This window comes from Papio anubis, chromosome 10, assembly GCF_008728515.1.
Source record: "Papio anubis isolate 15944 chromosome 10, Panubis1.0, whole genome shotgun sequence".
Lineage (NCBI taxonomy): Eukaryota > Metazoa > Chordata > Mammalia > Primates > Cercopithecidae > Papio > Papio anubis.
The window spans coordinates 72,121,204-72,147,400 of NC_044985.1; the positions used below are offsets into that span (position 1 = coordinate 72,121,204).

The following is a 26,197-nucleotide window of genomic DNA, read 5'->3' on the forward strand; positions in this document are numbered from 1 at the left end:
TGCCATGAAGCCCTCTGACATGCCCTGGAGACATTTTCCGCATTGTCTTGATGATTAACATTTGGCTCCTTGTTACTTATGCAAATTTCTGCAACTAGCTTGAATTTCTCCTCAGAAAATGGGATTTTCTTTTCTATTGCATTGGCAGGCTGCAAATTTTCTGAACTTTTATGCTCTGCTTCCCTTATAAAACTGAATGTCTTTAATAGCACCCAAGTCACCTCTTGAATGCTTTGCTGCTTAGACATTTCTTCCTCCAGATACTCGAAATCATCTCTCTCAAGTTCAAAGTTCCACAAATCTCTAGGGCAGGAGCAAAATGCCGCCAGTCTCTTTTCTAAAACATAACAAGAGTCACCTTGGCTCCAGTTCCCAACAAGTTCCTCATCTCCATCTGAGACAACATCAGCCTGGATGTCATTGTCCATATCATTATCAGCATTTTGGTCAAAACCACTCAACAAGTCTTTAGGGAGTTCCAAACTTTTCCACCTTCTCCAGTGTTCTTCTGAGCCTTCTAAACTATTCCAGCCTCTGCCTGTTACCCAGTTCCAAAGTTGCTTCTACATCTTTAGGTATCTTTTCAGCAGCATCCAACTCCTGATACCAATTTACTGTATTAGTCTGTTTTCACACTGCTGATGGCAACATACCCAAGACCGGGCAATTTACAAAAGAAAGCAGTTAAAGGGACTTACAGTTCCATGTGACTGGGGAGACCTCACAACCATGGAGGAAGGTGAAAAGCACATCTCACACAGCAACAGACAAGAAAAGAGGGCTTGTGTAGGAAAACTCCCATTTTTAAAATCATCAGATCTCGTGAGTCCCACTCACTATCACGAGAACAGCATAGGAAATACCCACCTCCATGATTCAATCACCTTCCACAAAGTTTCTCCCATGACTTGTGGGAGCTGTGGGAATTACAATTCAAGGTGAGATTTGGGTGGGGACACAGCCAAACCATACCAATTGTATATATACTTTGTTGATTTTCTTTATTATTTTGTAACAAATTTGTTTTCTTCTATCCTTTGAGAATATGAATTAGTGTTTTGTATTTTCTGTTATATCTGTAAATATATACTATGTCTTAAAATATTTTTATTTTGTATTTATTATTCAGTCAATATTCTTATAGATAAATTGATATGTACATCATTTGGTTTGCATTAGTAGCATTACTAAAATTGGTATCACTGGCTCAATGACTGTGATCTTTTAAAGGCTTTTTATTGATATTGCTGAGTTTACCTGTAGAAGGTGGTAACAAGTTAAAGTTTTCATTAGGCAGTTTAAGTTGGAAAAAAAAGAAAAGTTAAAATTTTTAATTTTGGTTGCAAACAGTAGCAATTTCTTACTCACATCTATTCAGCAAATATATTCCCTTACATAACTAAGCCTAGAGGAAAAGTGAATGTTATAAGGCTGGGTGCGGTGGCTTATGCCTGTAATCCTGCACTTTGGGAAGCCAAGTCAGTGGATTACCTGAGGTCAGGAGTTCAAGACCAGCCTGGCCAACATGGTGAAACCCGCCTCTACTAAAAATACAAAAATTATCTGGGTGTGGTGGCAAGTGCCTGTAATCCCAGCTACTTGAGAGGCTGAGGAAGGAGATTCCCTTGAACCTGGGAAGCAGAGGTTGCAGTGAGCTGAAGTTGCAGTGAGCCGAGGTTGCACCACTGCACTCCAGCCTGGGCACCAAGAGTGAGACTTCATCTCAAAAAAAATAATAAAGAAAAAGTGAATATTATATATGTATAACCTTCCACGTTGTTTAAAAATGCACCATTTAGAAATAATACCAAGTATACATTTATCTAATTAATATTTATTGAAAACTTATTATATTTATCAAGCACTGTGATTAGCAATGGCAGTGAAGATGGTAAACATTAGAAAAGGGAAGGCACATAAATAGTTCCTTGTCACCTCTAACTTTCAATAAAATATAGCCAGATGAGAAATACATTTTGGTTTCTTATGTTTAAGTAGGCCATATTAAGTGCCCAGAAAGAAGTAAAATAATAGGGCAGTTTGTAATGATAACACTTCCAGCTTGGGAATTGAGGAATACTTTCACAAACAAAAGACCACTTGAGTTGTGCTTTTTAAGGTGGAGAGGAACACGGCAGGCAAACATTTAAATAGAGAGTCAACTTGGAGCAAAGGTACTGGGCTGGCAAACCATAGGGATGGGATATTCAGGAAACTGGAAAGAGAGATTAGATATAGCAGAGTAGGTGGAAATGTGTTCTGTGATTTGGATTCTTATAATTAGGCATTTTTGTCTCATCATTATATGGAGAGGAACAATTGCAGGGGAATCAGATGAACCATGCTATCCTTTAAGAAGTTTAACTAGACCAACCACATTGGTTCATGCCTCAAATTCCAGCACTTTGGGAGACTGAGGCAGGTGGATCTCTTAAGGCCAGGAGTTCAAGACCATCCTGGAAAACATAGTGAGACCCCATCTCTACAAAAAAAATAATTAAAAAGTAGAAAAACTTAGCCAGACATGATGGTGCACACTTGTAGTTCCAGCTCCTTGAGAGACTGACGTGGGAGGATCACTTGAGCCCAGGAGGTAAAGGTTGCAGTGAGACATGATCACACCACTGCCCTCCAGCCTGGGTGACAGAGCAAAACTCTGTCTCAAAAAATCTAAAAAAACAAAAAAGTTTAATTTAAAAGTGATATGTGTGTTAGACGAATGAAGAGAGAGCAGCTTAAAGGAAGGCAGATTAGTTTGCAGGCTTTTCCTTACATTTTGATCACCATTTGCTGAACCCTTGCTACTTGCCAGGCACTAAGCTAGGAACTGTAGTAAAATAAAACAATGAAGACATAATCTTTACCCATGAGTTTATAATGTAGTGGATGTACCTGCATGACAAGCAAATGAATAGAATACCCCATGAAAGCACAAGAGAATCATGTTTAACTAAAGACTAGTGAGTAATAATTATGTTGGCATGCAGATATTGAGTTACCAGTAGACTAGGTTTCCCCCAAAACGTTAAGTCTGATCAAGATTACCCAGGAAGCAGTGTTTCTAAATTTTTAAATAATTCGAGAAGAAACAATAGAAGCTTTGTCTAGGGTGAAAAAAATGTAAATAAAAAACAAGGTGTGGTTAGATGAGACTTGGTAGTGGTAGAAGCAGTTAAGCGGGGGTTAAAGAAACAGCCTTTTTGCTTAGGCAAGAGGGGCATGTTGATGACAGGCACAGAAATGGGGAAAACAGAGTAAAAGTGAGTTTTGTTATTGTTGGTAAAATTTGTTTGGCTTTGAACACTGAAGAATTTTCTCTCCTGCTTCACTTTCCTGTGTTCAAACCTTTGCTAGAGCACTCATAACATTTTAAAATTTCATTGCAATTCCTTATTGAGAATTGAGGAATATTATTGAGGATTAGTTAAGGATTCATTTATTTATTACTCAAAATTTTTCCATCCTTTAAAAATAAAAGTATATTAGAGTAAATATAATTTACACCAAACAAAACAAAAATATGAATAAGAGACCTGATTTCATTCATAACCACAATGTATATAATTTAGCCTTACACTTTCCAGCAGTCACAAAAATGGATATATGTTCTTTCTCTAAAAGCTGAGATAAATGTATTATGAGTCTTAGTGTAATGGATGGGAAAAGTGTCCTTACCTCTTAGAAGTACCTTATATATTAAATTGTTAAAAAATAAAGAGAATTAATTCTTAAAAAAAATTTCAATAGGGCTTTGGGTATCAGTGGTTTTTGGTTACATGGATAAATTGTAAAGTGGTTAAGTCAGATTTTTGCACACTTGTCACCTGAGTAGTGTGAATTATACCCAATATGTAGTTTTTTATTCCCCACCCAGTTCCCACCCTCCCCATTCTGGATGTAGCTATTCAGAGTCTCCAAAGTCTCTTACACCACTCTGAATGCCTTTGCCTACCCATGGCTTATTCAAGTGAGAACATGCGGGATTTGTTTCTTTTATTCCTGAGTTATTTCACTTGGAATAATGGCCTTGAGCTCCATCCAAGTTGCTGCAAAAGACATTATTTCATCCTTTTTTTTTTTTTTTTTTTTAAGTGACCGAGTAGCATTTCGTGGTGTAGATATACCACATTTTCTTTACTCATTGGTCCCTGGGCACGTAAGTTGGTTCCATATCTTTGCCTTCGTGAATTGTACTGCCAAAAACATACGCATGCAGGTGTCTTTTTGTTATGACTGCTTTTACTTTGGGTAGATACCCAGTAGTGGGATGGCTGGATCAAATGTTAGGTCTACTTTTAGTTCCTTAAGAAATGTTCATAGTGTATTCCATAGATATTGTACTGATTTACATTCCCACCAACAGTATATGTGCTCTGTTTTCGCCACTTCCTTGCCAAATCTATTATTGTCTTTTGAATTTTTAATAATAGCTATTCTTGCAGGGCATCTCATTGTGGTTTTAATTGGCATTGCCCTGATGATTAGTGATCTGGAGCATTTTTTCAAATGTTTGTTGGTTATTTGTTTATCTTCTTTTGAGAAATAGCTATTTATGTCATTTGCCCACTTTTAGATGGGATTATTTGTTTTTTTTCTTGCTGATTTATTTAGGTATCTTGTAGATTCTGGATATTTGGCCATTGTCGGATGCATAGTTTGCAAATGTTTTCTCCCATTCTATGTGTTGTCTGTTTACTCTGTTGATTATTTCTTTTGCTCTATGGAAGGTTCTTAGTTTAATTAGGTCCCATTTATTTATATTTGTTTTTGTTGCATTTGCTTTTGTGGTCTTAGTCATAAATTCTTTGCCTAGGCTAATGTTCAGAACAGTTTTTCCTAGGTTATCTTCCAGGTTTTTTATGGCTTCAGGTCTTAGATTTAAGGATTTGATCCATCTTGAGTTTTTTTTTTTTTTTTTTTTAAGTAAGATGAGAGATAGGGATCCAATTTCACTCTTATACATGGAGCTATCCAGTTTTCCCAGAACCATTTTATTCAGGCGTGTCCTTTCCCCAATTTATGTTTATATATGCTTTGTCAAAGATCAGTTGATTATAAGTATTTAACTCTATTTCTGACTTCTCTATTATGGTCCATTGGTCTATTTGTCTACTTTTATGCCAGTACCATGCTGTTTTGGTAACCGTAAACTTGTGATTTAATTGAAAATGTAGTGCCTCTAGATTTGTTCTTTTTGCTTAGGATTGCTTTGGCTCTTTGAACCCTCTTTTTCATTTCATACGAATTTTAGGATTTTTTTTTCTAATTCTGTGAAGATGATGTTGCTATTTTGATGGAATTGCATTGAATCTGTAAATTGCTTTGGGCAGTACGGTCATTTTCACATTATTCTTCCAATCCATGAGCATGAAATGTGTTTCCATTTGTTGGGGTCATGTATGATTTCTTTCAGCAGTGTTTTTTTTTTTTTTAGTTCTCTCTGTAGAGATCTTTCATATCCTTGGTTAAGTATATTCCTAAGTATTTTATTTTATTTTTTGCAACTATTGTAAAAGAGACTGAGTTCTTGATTTGATTCTGAATGTGGTTGTTGTTGGTATATAGCAGTGCCACTGATTTGTGCACATTCATTTTGTTACCTGAGACTTTAATGAATTTGTTTATCAAATCTAGCAGTCTTTTGGAGGAGTTTTTATTGTTTTCTATGTGTGCAATTATATCATCAGTGAATAGTGACAGTTTGACTTCCTGATTTCAAATTTGGATGTCCATTATTTATCTTGCCTTATTGCTCTGGCTAGAACTTCCAGTACTATATTGAATAGAAGTGCTGAAAATGGGCATCATTTTCTCATTGAGGCTCTCGGGGAAATGCTTTAAACTCTTCCCCACTCAGTATGATTTGGCTGAGGGTTTGTGTTATATGGCTTTTATTGTTTTGAGGTATGTACCTTCTATGCCTAGTTTTTTGAGGGTTTTTTACCATAAAGGAAAACTGGACTTTACTGAATGCTTTTCCTGTATCTATTGAGATGTTCGTATGGTTTTTGTTTTTAGCTCTCTTTAGATGATGTATTACATTTATTGACTTGTGTATGTTAAACCATTCCTGCCTCACTGGGAGAAAACCCACTAGATCATGGTGTATTATTTTTTTGATGTGCTGTTGCATTTGATTAGCTAATATTCTGTTGAGGATTTTTGCATCTATGTTCATCAAGGATACTGGTCTATTGTTTTCTTGTGTTATTATGTCCTTTCTTCACTTTGGTATCAGGGTGATACTGACTTCATATAATGAGTTAGGGAGGATTACCTCTTTCTCAATCTTTTGGAATAGTTTCACTAAGATTGGTGTCAATTGTTTTTTGAATGTCTGGTAGAATTCAGCTGTGAATGCACCTGGCCCTGGGCTTTTATTGTTGGCAGTTTTTGTTTGTTACGAATTCAATTTCACTGCTTTTTATTGGTTTGTTCAGGGTTTTTATTTCTTCTTGATTTAATCTAGAAGGGTTGTATGTTTTCAGTAATTTGTCCATTTTCTCTAGACTTCCTAGTTTGTGTGCATAGAGGTGTTCATAGTAGTCTCAAATGACCTTTTGTATTTCAGTGTTGTTGGTTATAATGTCCCATTTTCATTTTTAACTTAGGTTATTTGAAACTTTTCTCTTATTTATTAATCTAGCTAATAGTCTATCAAGTTTGTTTATCTTTTCAGAGAACCAGCTTTTTGTTTTATTTATCATTTGTATTGTTTTCTTAAATTTCATTTAGTTCTGCTCTGATCCTCATTATTCCTTATCTTCTGCTAGTTTTGAGTTTGGTTTGTTCTTGTTTCTCTAGATCCTTGAGGTATGACATTAGGTTGTCAATTTGTGATCTTTCAGATTTTTGATGTAGGCATTTAGCATTTTAAACTGCTTTTAGGATTGCTTTTGCTTCAGAGATTTTAGTAACTTATGTCACTATTGTGCTTCATTTCAAAGAATTTTGAAATTTCCATCTTGATTTTGTCATTAACTCAAAAATCATTCAGGAGCAGATTGTTTAATTTCCATATATTTGTATAATTTTGAGAATTCCTTTTAAAGGTGATTTCTAGCTTTATTCTGCTATGGTCTGAGAAGTTGATATGATTGTGATTATTTTAAATTTATTGAGACTTGTTCTGTGGCCCACCATATGGTTTATCTTGGAGAATGTTTCATGACCTGATGAGAAGACTGTATATTCTGTGTTTTTTGGGTAGAATGTTCTGTAAATATCTGTCAGGTCCATTTGTATAGCTTAAGTCCGTTTTTTTTTTTGTCTTTCTGTCTTGATGGTTTGTCTAGTGTTGTCAGTGCTGTGTTGAAGTCCCCTATGATTACTATGTTGTTATCCATCTCATTTCTTAGGTTTACTAGTAATTATTTTTCAAATCTGTGATCTCTAAAGTTATATGCATATAAATTTAAGATTGTAATATCCTTCTGTTAGATTATTTTATTATTATATAATGACCTTTTTTTATTCTTTCTGCTTTAAAGTATGTTTATCTGATGTAAGAATAACTACTCCTACTTGCTTTTCATTCCCATTTGCATAAAATGTCTTTACCCACCCCTTCACCCTGAGTTTATTTGAATCTTTATGTGTTAGGTGAGTGTCTTGAAAACAGCAGATATTTGGTTTGTGATTTTTTATTCATTCTACCAACTCGTATCTTTTAAGGGGAACATTAAAGCCATTTATGTTCAATGTTAATACTGAGATGTGAAGTACTGCTCCAATTATTATGTTGATTGTTACCTAGATACTTTGTTTTCTTCTTTGTTACTGTTTTTTAAGCACCTTGAGTTTTATGCTTTCAAGAGATTCTGTTTTGGTACATATTCACCTTGTCTTTTAAGATTTAGAAACCCTTTTAGCATTTCTTGTAGGGCAGCTCTGGTTCATAATTTATGAAATTTAGTTTTACTGGATACAAAATTATTGGCTGACAGTTATTCTGTTTAGGGTGGTATAGATAGGACACCAGTCCCTGCTGCCTGGTAATGTTTCTGCTGAGAAGTCTGCTGTCAGTTTGACAGGCTTTCCTTTATAAGTTGCCTGATGCTTTTGTCTCACTGCTCTTAGAGTTCTTTTTTTTTTTTTAAACATTGGCTTTAGATAGCCTGATGAGTATATGCCTTGGTCATGTCCTTTTTGCAATAAATCTCCCAGGAGTTCTTTGATCTTCTTATATTTAGATATCTAAATCTCTATCAAGGCCAGGAAAGTTTTCTTCAATTATACACTCAAGTAAGTTTTCCAAGTTTTTTGCTTTCTCTTCTCCCTTAGGAACACCAGTTATTCTTAGGTTTGATCATTTTACATAATCCCATATTCCTTGGAGACATTATTCATTTCTTCTGTTTATTTTTTCTTTATTTTTGTCTGATTGGGTTAATTCAAAAGCTTTGTCTTTGAACTCTGAAATTCTGTCTTCTAGTTGGTTTAGTCTATTATTAAAACTTTCCTCTGCATTTTGTGATTCCCTAAATGTGTCTTTCATTTCCTGAATTTCAGGTTGGTTTTTCTTTAAAATATCTTTCTCTTTAGAAAAATTTTCATTCATATCCTGAATTTAAAAAAAAATAAGTTAGTTTTCACCTTTCTCTTGTATATCCTTGAGTAGCTTAATTATCAACATTTTGAATTTTTTATTTGGTATTTCAAAAATTTCATCTTGGTCTGAAGAACTACTGTGATTTTTATTGTTAGGGGTGTTATAGAACCCTGTTTTGTCGTATTGCCAGAATTATTTTTCTGGTTCCTTCTCATTTGGATAGATTATTTCTTCTATTCTTTAATTTATTTTTGATTTGACTTTTTAAAAAAATTCTTTTTGTCTCCCTTAAGGATGTGACTTTAATGTTTATAGTTTATGGTAACCTAATGCAGCTCTTGGTGTTTCCAGGGGTGAAGTCTCTGTATGAGTTCCTTGGTTATAGAGAGTGTTTGTATGATGGCTTTCTCAAATGCTGGTTGCAGTAGCAATGTGCTTGATTTGTGACAAAGTTCACTATCTCCTATGGGGTTGGAATGGCAAAGGTCTCTTGAAGCTTATCTCATTCATTCCCCTCTGCTGTGAACATTTTTATGTATTTATTTTTTCCACAGTATTTTATTTACTGTGTTGAATAGTTCCAGCTTCAGGCCAGTAGAGAAGGTTTCCCTGGGTAGAAACTGGTTGTGGCTAAAGCAGGTGGATAAATGCAATATCCAGTAGTGGACGGAGGTCCCAGCCTGGAAAGAGGTCCCAACCTTGACAGAGGCAGGTGGAGAAACTCTCAGTGAAAACACTGAGGTCTTACTAGGGGAAATGGTTGGAGGCACCTGAACTCCCCTGTCAGGTCAGCAGGAAAGCAGTCCACCTCCTAGTTACACTACTGACTCAGTATTTTCGCTATTCAGATCAAACCAGGATGTTTTCATCTGCACAAATGTGGATATTCCAAGTGGAGAGGAATTCTAACACTTGTGCAAGCACGAACCTGGCATGCACTCCTCCTGTGGGGATATAATCCCCTTGAATTGTTCCAGAAAGGCTGTCCTTCGGTGTGCTCATACTGACCTCCCATGGAAGAAGCCCCAGCTGGGTCTGCAGTGGTGGACAAGGGGCAAAACAAGTCCTCTTCTCCAAGGCCCTTCATGAGCACCAGGGCTGCCTGACTGTTGGGGTGAAGTTTCAAACTTTCCCCACTGAGCCTAGCAGTGCATTTGTGCCTTTGCTGAAAGGAGCTTCCCATCAGCAGAAAGTTCTGGGACTCAAGTCCTGCCATCCAGATTTTTTGTCCCATGAGGTGTTCCCTTGATGTAGTGCACTCCTCATTCTGCTAGAAGCAGTATCTCTAAAAACAAGACTACTGTGAATGCTGCTGCTCCTCTGAGTCTAGCCAACCAATGGGGCTGCCACACTCTAGGTTGGTGCAGGGGATATTTTCAAGGGATCCAGTGATGTGGTCTATTCTGAGGTCTTCCAGAAGCGGGTACTAGTGCCAGCTGTGGTGAGGGTAGCGGGGGGTAACATAGTCTCTGTGAGATTTATTGATTATAAATAGCCTTAGTGTGTTGGCTTGCTCAAATGCCAGTTGTAGTAGTAATGAACTGGTCACATGGACAGACTCAGGACCTCCTGATTAGCCAGGGTGTTGCAGACAACAGTGATAGCTGAGGTCAGGCACAAGTTTTTCCATCCTTCATGCTGTGTTATTCTGCCTGCAGATGCTATAATGGACTGTGTCACTTGGCTTCCAGGCAGGAGGTGGCATTTGCAAAAGAGTGCCAGAAGCTGTAGAAGTGGTGGGATTTGATCTCTTCTTATGCTACCCAGGGGAAGTACTCTGGCTTCTCAGGCAATTGGTGGGGTCATAGAGCTGCCAAAATTTCTGTCTTTCATGTTAAGCTACCAGAACAGCTGGAGGGGCAAAGCCAGGTTGGGGCTGGGTTGGAAAGATCCGAGCTGTGGTTCTCCGCATGTGACAAACAAGGCTCCTGTGAGGGTCCAGGGGCGGTTCTTTGGCTATTGGAGTAATGTTTCAGAGAAGAGCACAGCTGCCTCTGCTGTGCAGAAGAGTCCATGTGGGGAGTGGAGAGTAACAGATGACAGTAAGTTCCATTCAGCTCCCCACTCTGGCTAAGGCAGGTTTCACATCCGCAGTGTTGCACTAGCAACAGCAAGCTAAATTCCAGGTAGTTTGCATTCAGAACTTAAAACTGCCCCAGGCCATAAGCCTTCCTGGTAGAGACAGCAACCATTCTTTCAGGCCACAGCCCTCCCAGTCTTCCAGCAAAGCTGAGGTGTCCAGCTCCTGCATTCATGGCTGCAGCACAATTCCCACTTGCCTCCCAGTTCTGGCCAAAGGAATTTGTCCCCACTTGAGATTAGATTGTAAATTTCAGTTGGGAGCTTCTCTAAACCTGCCATAGTCACCTGAGTTAGCTGGCAGGCTTCCACAAAGTTGTCTGTGAGGTAGGATGAGGAAAGGTTTCCCTCCATCCGTGCTGAAGACTGGGAATGCACACGTCTCTTCCTGCTGCTGCTCCCAACTTTATATTGCCCACTGCTCCTTAAACTATTCCTAGCACTGGTTAGGGTAAGGCCTTCCCCTGTAGCCTGGATTGCCAGGTTTTGCAGTAGGAATGTATACCCTGAAGGCGGTTTATCCCACTCCCACATTCGGAGGACTTGGTTTTCTGCCTGGCTTAAAAGATGCAGGCTGTAGCCTACCACTTCTTTCAAAGCATCTGTGATTTCTTTCAGTTTTCTTGTTAAGTTTCTACCTTGCTTCTTGTAAGAAAATTCACAGTGTGATTATCTATATACTCTTTTGTCTTTCCAAGTGAGTGAGGCATGCTAACAGTGCCTCCAATCTGCCATCTTGTAGAAAAATACATTTCTTAATACATAACTATGAGTAGGTACGTTTTTTACAAGTTCAGAATCTACCTTCTCTAGAATATCATTCTTAACTTTTGGAATCTGGACCAGATCCTTCTATGTGCTGTGTACCTTAACACTATGTACATTTCTTTATCATAACGCACAATGTGGGCTTGTCTACTATACCCTGAGATGATAAGATTTTTGAGGACTGGGTCATTATTTATAATTACAGATATAAATTTAAATCTAAATAAAACTCACTGCGATTTTTTTTTTCATAGAAGATACTTCATAAATGTTGCTGATATGAAAAATTGAATCTATGCCCATTGTTTAATTATCTTAATTATCACTGACTGACTTAGTCTTACCAGCTTAATACAGTGTTTATGAATTATCTCACAGTTCCTGTGGACCAGGAATGTGGGCACAGCTTAGCTGGTACCTCTGGCTCTAGGTCTCTCATGCTTGTAGGTCAAGCTGTCGGCTACAACTACAGTCATTCATAGCCCAACTGGGGCTGAAGAAGCCACTTCCAGATTCAGCCTCCACAGAGCTGCCTTATGATATGGAAGCTGTCTTCCTCGTGAACAATCAATCCAAAGAAGAAAAAGTGATCACCCATGATGGAAGCTATGTTCTTTTATAACCAAATCTAGGAAATGTCGTCCCATCTGTAGTGAGTTGAATGGTGCCTTCCAAAAAGATATGTTCAAATCCTAACCTCCAATACTTGTGAATGTGGCATTACTTGGAAAGAGTTTTTTCCAAGTATTTGCATTCAGAACTTAAAACCGCCCCAGGCCATAAGCCTTCCTGGTGGAGACAGCAACCGTGGCTTTCCGGCCACAGCCTTCCAAGTCTGCCGGCAAAGCTGGGGCGTCCAGCTCCTGCGTTCATGGCTGCAGCACACTTCCCACTTGCCTCCCAGTTCTGGCCAAAGGAATTTGTCCCCTTCCCTGCAAAGGAATTTGTGCAGGTATAATTAAGGATCTTTAGATGCAATCATCCAGGATTAACTGGATGAACTCTAAGTCCAAAGACATGTGTCTTTAAAAGATACACACAGAGGAGAAGACCATGTGGAGACAGAGTCAGGGACTGATGTGATACAGACACAAGCCAAGGAAGAGTCACCAGAAGCCAATAGAAACAAGAAACAAAATTTCTACTATAGCCTAGGGAGAAAGTGCTACCTTTCCAACACCTTGATTTCAGAGTTCTGGCTTCCTGAACTATGAGAGAATAAATTTCTGTTCTTTTAAGCCATCCACTGGTAACTGTGGTAATTTGTTATGGCAGCCGCAAAAAATACAAAATAAAGTTATTGAAGAAACTGAAGAAAGTGATTTTACTTTCACTGACTTTTTAGAGTGTCTATTTACTACACCTATATATGTAATACGTCTGTGTTAATAATGATATTCCAATTAATCTTCACCTGTAAATGTTAACATTGTTTTTTATTTAATGAATAAGTTTAAAGAGAAAGAGTTCTGTATATTTATGTAATACATAATTATAATTAATAGTGCCTTTATAAATTAATTACTATTTGAATGAAATGATGAAACCTAGAAAAGTAGTTTTTCATCAATATGTTGTTCTCTGTGTTGCAAAGTGATAAACTATAGTCCTTTTTTAGTCTAAACTAGTTATTCATGCTATGATGTATCATTTATTACACTGAAGCCTTGACTTTCTTAGAGGTCACATTCTTTATAAAATGGCTTAATTTGCTTTTACAGCATGATTTATATTGAGAAAATTTAGTTTGGTGAAAAATAAAAAATATTTTCATGAGAATAATTTGTGTGTATAAAGATTGAGCTAAAGGAGAGAGAAGAGTAGGATTTGCATTAATATGTACAGTGCATGAAAAAATGGAAGTGGCTATCTTAGAGAAGGAAATTGGCAAATCATGAAGTTTAAATTGCATAGTTTATCAGTTAGGTAGCCTGACAATCTAAACTAGAAACTTTTTGATCAGGCAACCATCTGTGAAACAACACCTATTTATACAAGCAATCTGTGCTATGTACTAATCACATCTACATTTGAAGAGTCTCTTATTCTTAGATCACAAGTAACAGAAACTAGTTCTGTCTATTTAAACAAAAAATGCATTTTGCTGAAAGGATATAACTTAGCACATAAAATTAGAGGGTAATCAGATGAAACAGTTCTCAGAAAAGACAGGAGCCAGACTGTTCCAGGCATCGAGAGATCAGGAAGTGGAGAGAAACAGCAGTGGGTACTTCTGTGGAGCTAAATATGGACCAATAGTATGTTTTAATGTTCTTTCTCTCTCACTCACAAAGGGAGTCAGAATGGCTGAGTTTGAGTCATTTACCCCCTGCCAGGAATCATGGCCATTGATTAACAGTTCTCAAAAGACTGCCTGTACTTGGGGAGAGTAGGTCCCAAAGGAAACTTTAAAGTTCTGGAACCAAGACGGAGGGTGAATATAGGGGCAAATAAAAACAATAGATACCTCCTAAAACTCTTTTTCACAAGCGTTATTTAAAGTCATCAAACTGGCCGTGTGCAGTGGCTTATATCTGTAACCCCAGCACTTTTGGAGGCTGAGATGGGAGGATCACTTGAGACCAGGACTTTGAGACCAGCCTGGGAAACATTAACCCCCCATCCCTACAAGAAATTAAAAAAAAAAAAAAAAAAAAAAAGATCCATCAAACTGTAATAACAATAAAATGTATTATAATAAAGATTTTTTCCAGCAAAGTGAGAATAGATGAAATAATAATGTTGCTTAGTTCTCAGTAGGTATCTACTACCTTGAAAAATGCATTTGTTCTTTCTTTTATACATATTTGTATTTTACTAATTGCCTATCACATGTCAATTGCTATACTTGACAATAAGCATAACATTATAAACAATGGAGCTATTCCTTGCTTTTGTGGAGTTTATAGTCTAGTGAAATAGAAATAAAACCACTAATATATTGCAATAAGTCTAAGATAGGAGGCATATTAATTTTCTTGGGCTACCATTACAAAGAACCATAAACAGAGTGGCTTAAAACAACCAAAATTCTTTGTCTAATAGTTATAGAGGATAAAAGCCCAAAACCTAGGTACCAGGGGTCACTCTGCCTCCAAAGGCTCTAGGGGAGGCTCCTTCTTTGTTTTTTTCCAGCTTCTAGTGGCTCCTTGTATTGCTTGATTTTAGGCAACATAACTCCAGTCTCTGCTTCCATCTTGACATGACCTTCTTCCTTGTGTTTCTCTGTATTCTCTCCTCCTCTTATAAACATATCAGTCACTGTATTTAGGACCCATCCTAAATCCAGAATTATTTTATCTTAAGATTTTGAACTGATTGCATCTACAAAGACCATATTTCCAGACAAGGTCACACTCAGAGGTTCTAGGTGAACATGAACTTTTGTGGGGCACTATTGAACTACCATAGTGGGGTACATTGTTCTGTTGGTGTTCCTAGCAGGGTCTGGGTAAGAGGTGGAGAGGAGAGATGATGGTGACGAGGCTAGTGTAACAGATGGTAAGGGAACATGTAAGGGATTTAACATTATCCTGAATGTAGTGGAGTGCCACTGGAGGGAATTAAGCAGGTGGATGACCTAATCAGATTTGTGTTTTACAAAAATCATATTGGATACAATGTGGAGACAAGGAGTAACTAAGCAATGCTGGAAGAAAAAAGCTAGCTAGGATATTCTGTAGTAATTTAGGTTTGAAATGATGGTGACTTGGAGAAGGACATGCTGTTGGGAATGAAGACCAATAAATTCAATTCTGGTATGTTTACAGAAGAGGAATGGGCTTTACGTGAATTGGAGACAAAGGATGGTAGAGGAATCACATGTAATATGGCCCAGGCTGCTGACTTTTGAGACTATGTGGATGAAAGTTCTAGGTTCTGAAATTGGAAGTGTGTGTGTGTGTGAGTGTGTGTGTGTGTGTAAGAAAGGGAGGGAGAGAGAGGTAAAGAATGGATCAGTTTTGGATATTTCTTTTAGTTTTGGTTGCTGTGGGACTTCCAAGTGCCAATAGCCAGTTGTCTAGTGACCTGTATGAGACTAGTGATGTGAGTAAATAAATCTTAGTATGTTAGTATATAAATGGTACCTGAAATTGTTAGAGAATTGAAAAATGTTTATATGATTACTACAGTCAGTAAGGGAGTATTATGCACAATTAAATAATGACATGTAGAAGTAATTTTTAATAGTATATGAAATAACCATTATAAAAGCTAAGTGAAAAGAAGAAAACTAGGACACAGCTGTATCTATAGTAAGATCTCGATACTATGTATTTGGCTACTTTTAATAATAAACACTATAAGTGAATGCACTTAAATGTAGTGGCTGTTTCTGGGTGCTTTTATTTATGTATTTATTTTTACTTATTTTTAAAGTACAGTGTGTTCAATGAGCATATAATACTTTTGTAGCCAGAAAAAATCCAATTTTTGTAAGGTGTTAGCACATAAAATGTACCTGAGATTGGATATTTATAGCATGGTATTTTTAAAAATGAGTGGTTAATTTCAAAGATTGAGCATCTTTTGATTTATGAGAAAAAAATAGTTGTGGAAGAAAAAGGATTACACCATCTGAGCCAAGTATTTATATAACACCTCAAAGTATATATGAGGATAGTATTGTGTGTCCTTAGGTTAAGTAGCTATTTGAGAAATCAGGATAAAAATACTACTTTTGGACATAAAGTAGAAAATAACTTTAGCTTGAAGCATTTTTACTTGATTTTGCAAACCACATCACTGAATGAGCAATTTAATAAGACACAGAAATAGATCATTTTATGTAAGTTGTCATTAGTAATAATGCCAGGTTGCCTTACGTAAGGTGATTAGACATAACATTCCTGTGCAGATTTTACTAATTTCTGTAAGACTTTAATGGTATTTAGATTGCTGGAATGCAAAGCTAGAGCTTTAATATTAAATCTACTTTACATATCCACGGGTTGTGCCATGAGAACAGAACATATGTACACATTCTTCTGTTCTCTCCCTTCCCCTATCCCTCCAAGTTTCAGAATATTAATTATTCCATTAACACATAATGGATGATATGGTGATGCATTTAAAACTCTCAGATCATCTTTAGGCTACTTTGATGGTAACAGAGGATAATTAATGCCTTGTAATAACTTCAATAAAAGGTTGAAAGCCGGCTAGTACCTACAGTAAGGAAATTCATTTGATCCTTATGTAGGAGGTTTTGTTTTGTTCTTCAAAGTTTTGATAATTGCTTAATTATTATTATTTGCTTTGACTCCTCAATAAAATTATTTACTAATCTTGACCTGAGATGAAGTGTAAAAATTTTGTCAGTTAACTAAGCTACAAAACTCGAACATTCTTTTACTTGCTAATGGCTATGAAATAAGCAGACCCTCTTTCTTTAAAGATAATTTTGAATAGATTCTAGTAATAGATATACTAGAATTACATTTCTTGGTTTGTTATTTTATAAAAATATAGGTAATAATAATTATGATAGAAAAGAAACAAGCTTAGATTTCAATAGAGATTTTGAGTCTTTTAAAGTAAGTTTATATTACTTATATCATTTAATTAGACTATATTAGGAATGTTTAAATGACTTTTCCTATACAAAATTTTGGCTTGGTTAGGAGTACAAACCTGGCTTTCCTCTAGAATGTCTATCTGCTTAATAGGCCTTTTCTTTCCCCTTTCTAGAGTGGAATTTTCTAAATTCCTGAATAAGTTTTAAAATCTGCAATAGGATTTTTAACAATAATAATAATAATAGGAAGAATAATGGCCAACACTTACATATTACATTGTATATGTCAGACACTGTCCTAAGCTGTCTACACAAATTAACACATTTAATCTTCATAGGGAAATTTTGAGATAGAGAATTTAGCTTACAAATGAGAAAGCTTATGTACAAAAAGAGAAAGTAAATTTACCTAAGATCCAATGGCAAAGATGGGATTAGAACCCAGTTGTAGTCTTTGTTTTATTCATTACATGCTACTGCTTGTAGAAGGCATACATTAACGTGAGAGAAAGTATATCAATCCAAAAATGTCAAACACCTAGTCAGTATTCCCTTGTCATCTTATTATGAGACTATCTGACATTCAGCTCTATGCTAGGCATGTTACATATTTAATCTTCTCCCACACTTTTGTATCCTAAGCCTCTCATATTTCATTCATTTCAACTTCCTTAACTCCTCTCTCCTAATATTCAGTTTTATACTTTTATTTACATGATTTCTAGTATATATCATTACAAAGAGATTCCAAGGTAAATCTCTTATTTTTTTAATTAAAAAATGAAAATATCATTTTGAGATAGTAACACATAAATATATTTTTCTGTGCCCTAAATTAACATGAAGGAAAACAACAGTCGTAAATCCAGGATAATGAAATGATTCAGAGAACTTTTGGTATCCCCTTTTATAATTTAAACTTATACTTGTTAAGTTTATTATAAACAAAGCACACACAGTAATCTTCCACTTATACTTCAAATTCTTGGATAGAAGAAAAAATAACTATAGTATATATAACTCACTTCAGAACTATGCAGGAAAATAAATCAGAGAACTCTCAATAGACTAAAAAGTATGAGATATCCAGAAAGGAGACTGTGTTAGATTTGAGAAGGAAGCCACAGCTAAATCTATGCACAGGGGAGGACTGTCAAACAAAAGTGACTGTGGCACTAAGTCTGTACCATACTCAAAAATGGTAGGCTCCTGATTTTTGGAATAGCAGGAATCCAGGGAGAAGTAACTCATTGCTTAGTTGGGACACAGTAGAGGAGCAATCAAGTATTCAAACCTGAAAATTTCCTGTTTATCTTCTATGGTCTAGACAGCAAGGATATGAGTTTGGATTGGAGAAAAACAGTGAAGTATTCAGATGATTAGCAATGGTGAGGAGGATCAGGGAACTCATTTCCAGGACACCCACTACTGAAATTTCCATTTTTCACCATTCCCCCACTCTCACTAAAGATAGACTTATAACACTGAAATAGCAAGAGTTAATAAAGTAAGCAGAGTGCAATAAATATGTAACCAGAGGAATCTAAGAATCTAATCTAAGATTCCTAATCTAAAAGGGAGTCAAGCAGAAAAAAGTGAACAAAAAATTTGATCACTAATGTTTTTAAAAGAAACCCTCAATAAATTCATAATTATAAAAGTAGACTGGTTGTCAGCAAGATGGGCTTTCTAATGCTTGCTCCCCCACTGAACTATCAATTTGAATAACTATCCATGCATGCAAGTACCTTCAGAAGAGCTAAGGAAACCAGGTGAGAGATGATGGCACCTGAGTGTAGCATAGAAATAAGATGTATAGAAGACAGTAAAAAGGACAGACACTCTTTACATTACCTGCATCACTCCTTCCCCAACCCCAGCCTGCTTGGTGTGGAGACAGATACTCTCTGCTTGGGGCAAGGAGAGAGAAGTGAGCCATGGTTTTTGCCTCGGATCCAAACACTGGGTCCACCCCAGGAAAACCCAGTGTTGGGCAGGTTTCCAAAGCCTCAGACTCCAGGTTGGAATCTGCAGAGTGAGTCACAAGGCCTGCCTCTGGTACCAGGACAGATTGCTCAGCCTCAGGCTTCAAGCTTGCCCAGGGTACTTGGTCTCTGGGCCCACCCCATTGCTAGGCTGACCCCAGTGGCCCTAGGCCATGGACTGGTCCGGCATTAGACTGGTCCCAGCAGCCCTGGGCTTTGGGACTACCATAGACCAGGCCAGTCCCCCAGTCTCCATCTCTAGGCTGCCACCTGTGGACCCAGGCTGCAGGCCCACCCTAGGTTCCAGATCAGCTCCAAGCCAAGTTGGCCCATGCAACCTAGGCTTCAGGACCACCTTGGCATCAGGTCAGCACCTCTAACCTCAGGTGCTAGGCTTTTCAACTGTGAACACAGGCTCTAAGCCTACCTGGTGCCAGGCTGGCCCCTGTGGCTCCACCCTCCAGGCCAGCCCTTGTGGCTTCACATCCCAGCAGACTCAGCCAGGGTCTGGGACCGTTCCAGCTGATACAGGGTCCAGGTCGATCTCAGTAGATCCCAGAAACTGGGCTTAGCCCCATGGACCCAGGCTCCAGAACTGCTCCTATGAACGAGGTTTTCATACTGGTCTGTGTGGCCCCAGAATCAAGGCCAGTGCTTGCAAACCTATCATCTAGGATAGAACCCAAACACCCATGCCCTGCTTGACCCCATGGATCCAGGCTCCAAGTTGGTCCCCAAAGCCCCAGGCTCCAGGCCAGCACCCATGATCTCAGCCCCCTGATTGACTCTCACAGATTCAGACACCATGCCTTTCCCAGCACAGGTCACCTATAGGCTCTAGGCTAGTTCCCATGGCATCAGGCTTTAGTAAACTCAGGGTCCACACCTGTTCCAGCATACTCAAGCTCTAGGCCCACCCCTATGGACTGAGGCTGCAGGCCCACTCCAGCCTCAGGTCAGCCCTCACAGACTTAGGCTTCAGACCTGTCCTAGTGCCTGGCTGGCCCCTGCCAATTCAGGCACAAGACCCACTGCAGTGCCAGGTTAGCTCTGTTGGACCCAGGCTTTAGGTCAGCCCTCAGTGATATAGGTTCCAGACCCAATTCCACAGAACTTTTAACAGCTCCATGCCAGTGGATCCAGTCCCCAAGCTTAAATTCAGGGACCCAGGCACCAGGTCTACCCATGCATTGATCCAGTTACCAGGCCAGCTTACATGAGGACCCCAGCAGCAAGCCCTCCTGTAGACCATACCAAATGGTCTACTCAGAATTTCTGGATGGGCTGACTGGTGAAGTCTTACCCAAACGAGATTAGTCTGCAAAGACTGGAAAAGTCCTGGTTTCTTCAAATGTGCAGACATCAACTCATGCCACAAGGATTAAGAACAGTCAGAGAAACATGACATCACATGATAAAATAAAGTTCTATTAACTGACACTAAAGAAATGCAGACGTACGAACCAACTGACAGAGAATTCAAAATATGGTCGTGTCACTTAAGGATGTAGATACTTTCTGAAAAATGTTCATCGTTAAGCAATTTCATCTTTGTGTGAACATCATAGAGTGTACTTATGCAAATCTAGAAGATACAGCCTACTATGCCCCTATGGTATAGCTGATTGCTACATATACTTATATGGTATATACCAGATAGTATTGCTACCTTATATCTATATAGTATAGCCTATTGCTCCTAGGCTACAAATCTGTATAGCATGTACATACTGACCATATGCAGAATACTATAGGCAGTTGTAACACAATGGTAAGTATTTGTGTATCTAAACACAGAAGAGGTACCGTGAAAATGCTATATTATAATCTTATGGGACAGGACCACCATTATATATTTGGTACGTCATTAACCAAAATGTTGTTATGCAACACTTGACTGTAATTGTTTTAGTAACACAGAAAAGGTCATCCTATCCACTTGATTATTAAAATCCTCCTCTTCTGAGGTCACCCTTTGTTGAGCATTCACATAAGATACAAATATCTTTTTTTTTTAACTGCTAAGAGAGTTCCACCCACATACCTCTTCCCCAAATTTCTTTGTTTCCAATTTTTCAATCATGCTTCTTGCAAGTTCCTGACCATCCAGCCAAACCATTGGCTACAGCCCATGAATCAGTATATAATCACACATCTGGCCATTTCTTCCATGCACAGTGCACAGCAAGGTGTACTGCTCAAAGTTCTGCCCACTGGGAAGATTTCCCTTTCCTGCTGTCCTTCAGGGATGTCCTAGAAAGGGGCTGTAGTGCCGCAGCAGTCCGTTTTTGGGTGGTACCTGCGTATTGTGCAGAACCATTATAACCAGACCCTAGTCTTCTCTTCCTCTGTGAACTGATCATAGGGAACTCCCCATGAAGCTATCAGTGCAGGCTCAGGGAGAGAAAGAAGGGTGGCAGGAGTGGAGACCATGGGCCTTTGAGCCACTTCCTCATGTAACTTACTTGTGTCTTCAGGACCTGCTTAAGCTCGCAATTCCACTGGGCTGGGGAGGCCTCAGGGAACTTACAATCATGGTGGAAGGGGAAGCAAACACGTCCTTCTAATGGCAGCAGGAAGGGTAAGTGCCGAGCAAAAGGGGGAGAAGCCCTTTATAAAACCATCAGATCTCGTGAGAACTCACTCACTTTGATGAGAACAGCAAAAGGGTAAACACCCCCATGATTAAATTACTTCCCACGGGTAATTGAATGCATGCCTACCCTTCCTTACCTTCATTGTGAAGTAATAGTCTGATTTCATCTTGATATCCGCTTCAGTCACCCCAGCCAACACTGTAACTCTCTTCTTAGCCTGTTGACTCAGATGTACGAAGAGCCCAAAGTGGCTAGGTGGCAATCTTAACTTCCGGTTTAATGAAATGATTATTGTGTCCTATGGAACTCTCATGGGTTCCCTCCCATGACACCTGGGGATTATGGGAGCCACAGTTGAAGATGAGATTTGGGTGGGGACACAGCCAAACCATATCACATACCCTTTGTGATACTGCTGAAGTGGTATTGGGCATCTTTTATCCGTCTCCCCTGAGAGCACTCAGTGTACTGCCAAGGAAACTTGAAGTCTTTTGAATTCTGTTGTTCTTTCCAACTTTACAAAATTATTTGACTTCATCAATGAATTAAGCTATTTTAGTAACAAGTAGGTATGATTTCATGTGACACAGGAATAAAGTCAATCACATATATTATGTAATATATTACTTAAAACCCCACTTTTTAGTGCCTGCTTTGTTTCTGGTACTGATAAAATTTGTACTTTCATATGCTGAATCCAGGAACTCAACTCTTAAAAATAACTTACCAAATTTTTAAAAAAACTTAAAAATAACTTACCAAATCTATTCACAGTGCAGATGAGAAAACTAATTTTAAAATAGCTTACCAAATCTATTCACAGTGCAGATGAGAAAACTAAGGTCTAGAGGATTAAGTGATTTGTCCAAATACATTCAGCAATGTAACACTAGAAACAGGCTCTTCTGATTGAAAATTGATCTGTTTTTTATAATACTTTTAATGTATGTTATGATTTATGTGTATTGCTGAAATTTTCAGAAATAATATGAGATGCATGAGCACGGTCTAAGATATGGCTTCTTCCTATACTTTGTCTCAATTCCTCCTGCCACAAGCTCTCAAGGGTTAAATTGTAGATACTGGCACTTGAGGGTATTAGTCAAACTACTTAAACAGGTTCTTGAGTTGCTAGAATTGTTAGTTCCAGTGTGAACCTGTGCTACCTAGTTCTGATCTGAGATTACATTCATTTGCGTGCTCTTTCATTCTGTGAATATTTATTGAACAGCTGCCATGTGCCTGACAATATGCTAGTTACTGTGGATTTAACTGGAAAACAAAATAGACAAACTCCTGGAATCGAGAGTTTAATTTCCAGTGTGACAGTATCATTGCAGCCTCTTCCTCCTTAATTGTTACGACCTAGAATTAAGGAACTTTTTTATTTTAAGTGCTTTCACTACAAAAATAAGTATGTGAAGTATTGCTTATGTTAATGAGTTTGATTACATTTGTTAAATGGCTTGATTTAGCCATTTCATAATGTGTATGTATTTCAAAACATATACATGATAAATTCAATTTTTGTCAATTAAAAAATGAATTAATAAATTTAAAATTGAATAGATAAAATAGAACATTTTTTCAAATTTTATCATTTAAAAAAATAATAATATAAAAATTCTATGAAATCATTAAATAACTGAGCAGCCATTCCTCTACAGACAAATATGACTAACCTGTAGAAATCATTTGAATTCTGGGAGGTTATTCATAGATCAGTACCTTCAGCATAATCTTTATGTATTCACAGCAGTTTTATTAATTACATTTCATGAACTGTTTCTGGTATTTTAATAAAATTAGCCAGTTGTGTTCAAATGTTGGGAATACTAAAGATAAGGCTACTTTACCACCTATAGTTGCTGATAATGTTTTTCAGCCAATAGATCTGCAACTATGTATTCAGATATTTTCTATGAATTTTCTGTGGTAAGTCAGTGGGCTTTATGGCATTGCTGAGTTCAAGACAGGGCTTTATAGAATTGCTAGGTTTGAGACAGAACATCAACTTATGCACAAGATATTAATCTGAATGATTCAATGATTCTCCTCCAATATTGAGAAGCATTTTACTTCTGAGGTGCTTAACTTTTGTTTTTGTCTCAGAATAATATGTAGTCCTCTCCTCACCACCTAACAAATATGCACTATAGTTAAGAGTTGACTGATGTTATTCCTTCTGAGCAAATTGTGTACATTTTCTATTGGCTATTTAGAGCTTCTTAGAATTTACATTTATCTTTCCTCTGTAGCAATTCCATATTTTTAGAACAGGGCTTATGCAATCCAATCGTGTAAGAAAATTATGATGATTTGGCAAAACCCCATTAAATATATTAATTCCTTTCATCATTAATAAATATTTTGTAACACTTCCTTGTTTTTATTGATGACCCAATTCTACATTTAAATGCAAAAGCATGACAGTTTTTACTCTTCACTTTTGAATCTTCGGATAGATTACCAATAATCTTTCAGTTCTCACAAAAGGATTGAGCTCCCTAAACAGTAAAGATGAATTAACCAAAAACTGTATCGAGTCAAGGCAAAAATCTTTTTATTGACTGGGAGACATGTATCTGCTTCCTAGAACTCCATCAAGTCTCCCACATCCACCTGGCATCACAGTACTGCTGAAACCATAATTCTGGGATTACTTTGGCTGCCTCCTACCTGCATTACTTTCAGGCACCAAATCCTGTTCGTTAAACCTAAATATAGTACATTCACTTCCATTCTCAGAAACAACCCTTGTCTCTCTACCACCCTCTTTTGCTTGAGCTACAATAATCGCTTTTTAAGTCTTCTTCTGGTATCCTCTTCAAAAATACTATGTGTGAATTTATGTGCAGATTTGGTCAGTCCCAGCCAACTTGAGTTGCTTCCCATTGCTAGGCATAGTGTACCAAAATGTTTCTTCATTGTCTCGTATCTTCTGCAGCCATACCTATTGTCTCTCATTTTTTCCCTGTTCTTCATTCCTATTGGTCTGTTTTCAGTTCTTTAAATGCTAATGCTGTGTTTTCCCATCTTCAAATCTTTGCACACCATGTTCCTTCTGCTTGCTAAACTTCTTCACTTAGATCTTTCAAGTTGCAGCTTAAACATTATTTCCCCAAGAAAACTCTCCGTGATTTTTTTACACTAGTTAAGATTCTTTTACAATACGCCCCCACAACACTTTGTATATATCTTTCTAAAATAATAATAATTATTATACTTTAAGTTCTAGGGTACATGTACACAATGTGCAGGTTTGTTCATATGTATACATGTGCCGTGTTGGTTTGCTGCACCCATTAACTCATCATTTACATTAGGTATTTCTCCTAATGCTATCCCTCCCCCATTCCCCCACCTCACGACAGGCCCCGGTGTGTGATGTTCCCCGCCCTGTGTCCAAGTGTTCTCATTGTTCAATTCCCACCTGTGAGTGAGAACATGTGGTGTTTGGTTTTCTGTCCTTGCGATAGTTTGCTGAGAATGATGGTTTCCAGCTTCATCCATGTCACTACCAAGGACATGAACTCATGCTTTTTTATGGCTGCATAGTATTCCTTGGTGTATATGTGCCATGTTTTCTTAATCCAGTCTATCATTGATGGACATTTGGGTTGGTTCCAAGTCTTTGCTGTTGTGAATACTGTCCCAATAAACATATGTGTGCATGTGTCTTTATAGTAGCATGATTTATAATCCTTTGAGTATATACCCAGTAATGGGATCACTGGGTCAAACGGTATTTCTAGTTCTAGATCCTTGAGGAATCGCCACACTGTCTTCCACAATGGTTGAACTAGTTTACACTCCTATCAACAGTGTAAAAGTGTTCTTATTTCTCCAAATCCTCTCCAGCACCTGTTATTTCCTGACTTTTTAGTGATCTCCATTCTAACTGGTGTAAGATAGTATCTCATTGTGATTTTGATTTGCATTTATCTGATGATCAGTGATGATGAGTATTTTTTACTGTGTCTATTGGCTGCATAAATGCCCTCTTTTGAAAAGTGTCTGTTCATACCCTTTGCCCACTTTTTGATGGGGTTGTTTGATTTTTTATTGTAAATTTGTGTAAGTTCTTTGTATATATCTTAAGTGTTTTTTAAAATTCTCATTATGTGTACAATTTTTTTTCCTCCTAGTATCAGTTTTTCCTAACAACATGTAAGCTCCATTGGGGTATAGTTTATTTCTGCCTTGTTCTTTCCTATCATAATGTCAGCCACAGTATAAATTCCTAGTAAATAATGCTTACATAAGGAATTGAAAGATAGATGTGTTACTAATTTTAAAGGTTGATTATTTATTGAGAGCTAAGGCTTACCCTTTTCATATAGGTGGGTTATTTTGTATTTGTTAAGAGATGTTCCTAAATTTTCTTGTTCAAAATGAATTTTTTAATGCATTAAAATAAAGTTAGTGTTGTTTTGTAAAAATGGGTTTAGTTAGAACGATTCATTGATTCTGTAATCCTAGCAAGTTGGGAGGCCGAGGCTGGTGGATCAGAGGTCAGGAGTTCGAGACCAGCCTGACCAACGTGGTGAAACCCCATCTCTACTAAAAATACAAAAATTATTCAGGTGTGGTGGTGTGTGCCTGTAATCCCAGCTACTCAGGAAACTGAGGCAGGAGAATTGCTTGAACCTGGGAGGCGGAGGTAGCAGTGCGCTGAGATCACGCCACTGCACTCCAA

General features: G+C 37.6%; 1 protein-coding gene across 12 annotated transcripts in view; it reads left to right on the forward strand.

Moving 5' to 3' along the window:
* The window catches only part of GULP1 (GULP PTB domain containing engulfment adaptor 1), a 308,512-nt gene that overhangs the window by 99,280 nt on the left and 183,035 nt on the right, over positions 1 to 26,197 (forward strand). The window contains exon 3 of one of the 12 annotated variants that reach the window (XM_031651399.1): positions 21,379 to 21,482. The exons of the other annotated variants lie outside the window; for them this stretch is intronic. The gene's annotated coding sequence lies outside the window, so the exon portion shown is untranslated. The remainder of the gene's footprint in view (positions 1 to 21,378; positions 21,483 to 26,197) is intronic. 12 annotated transcript variants of the gene reach the window in all.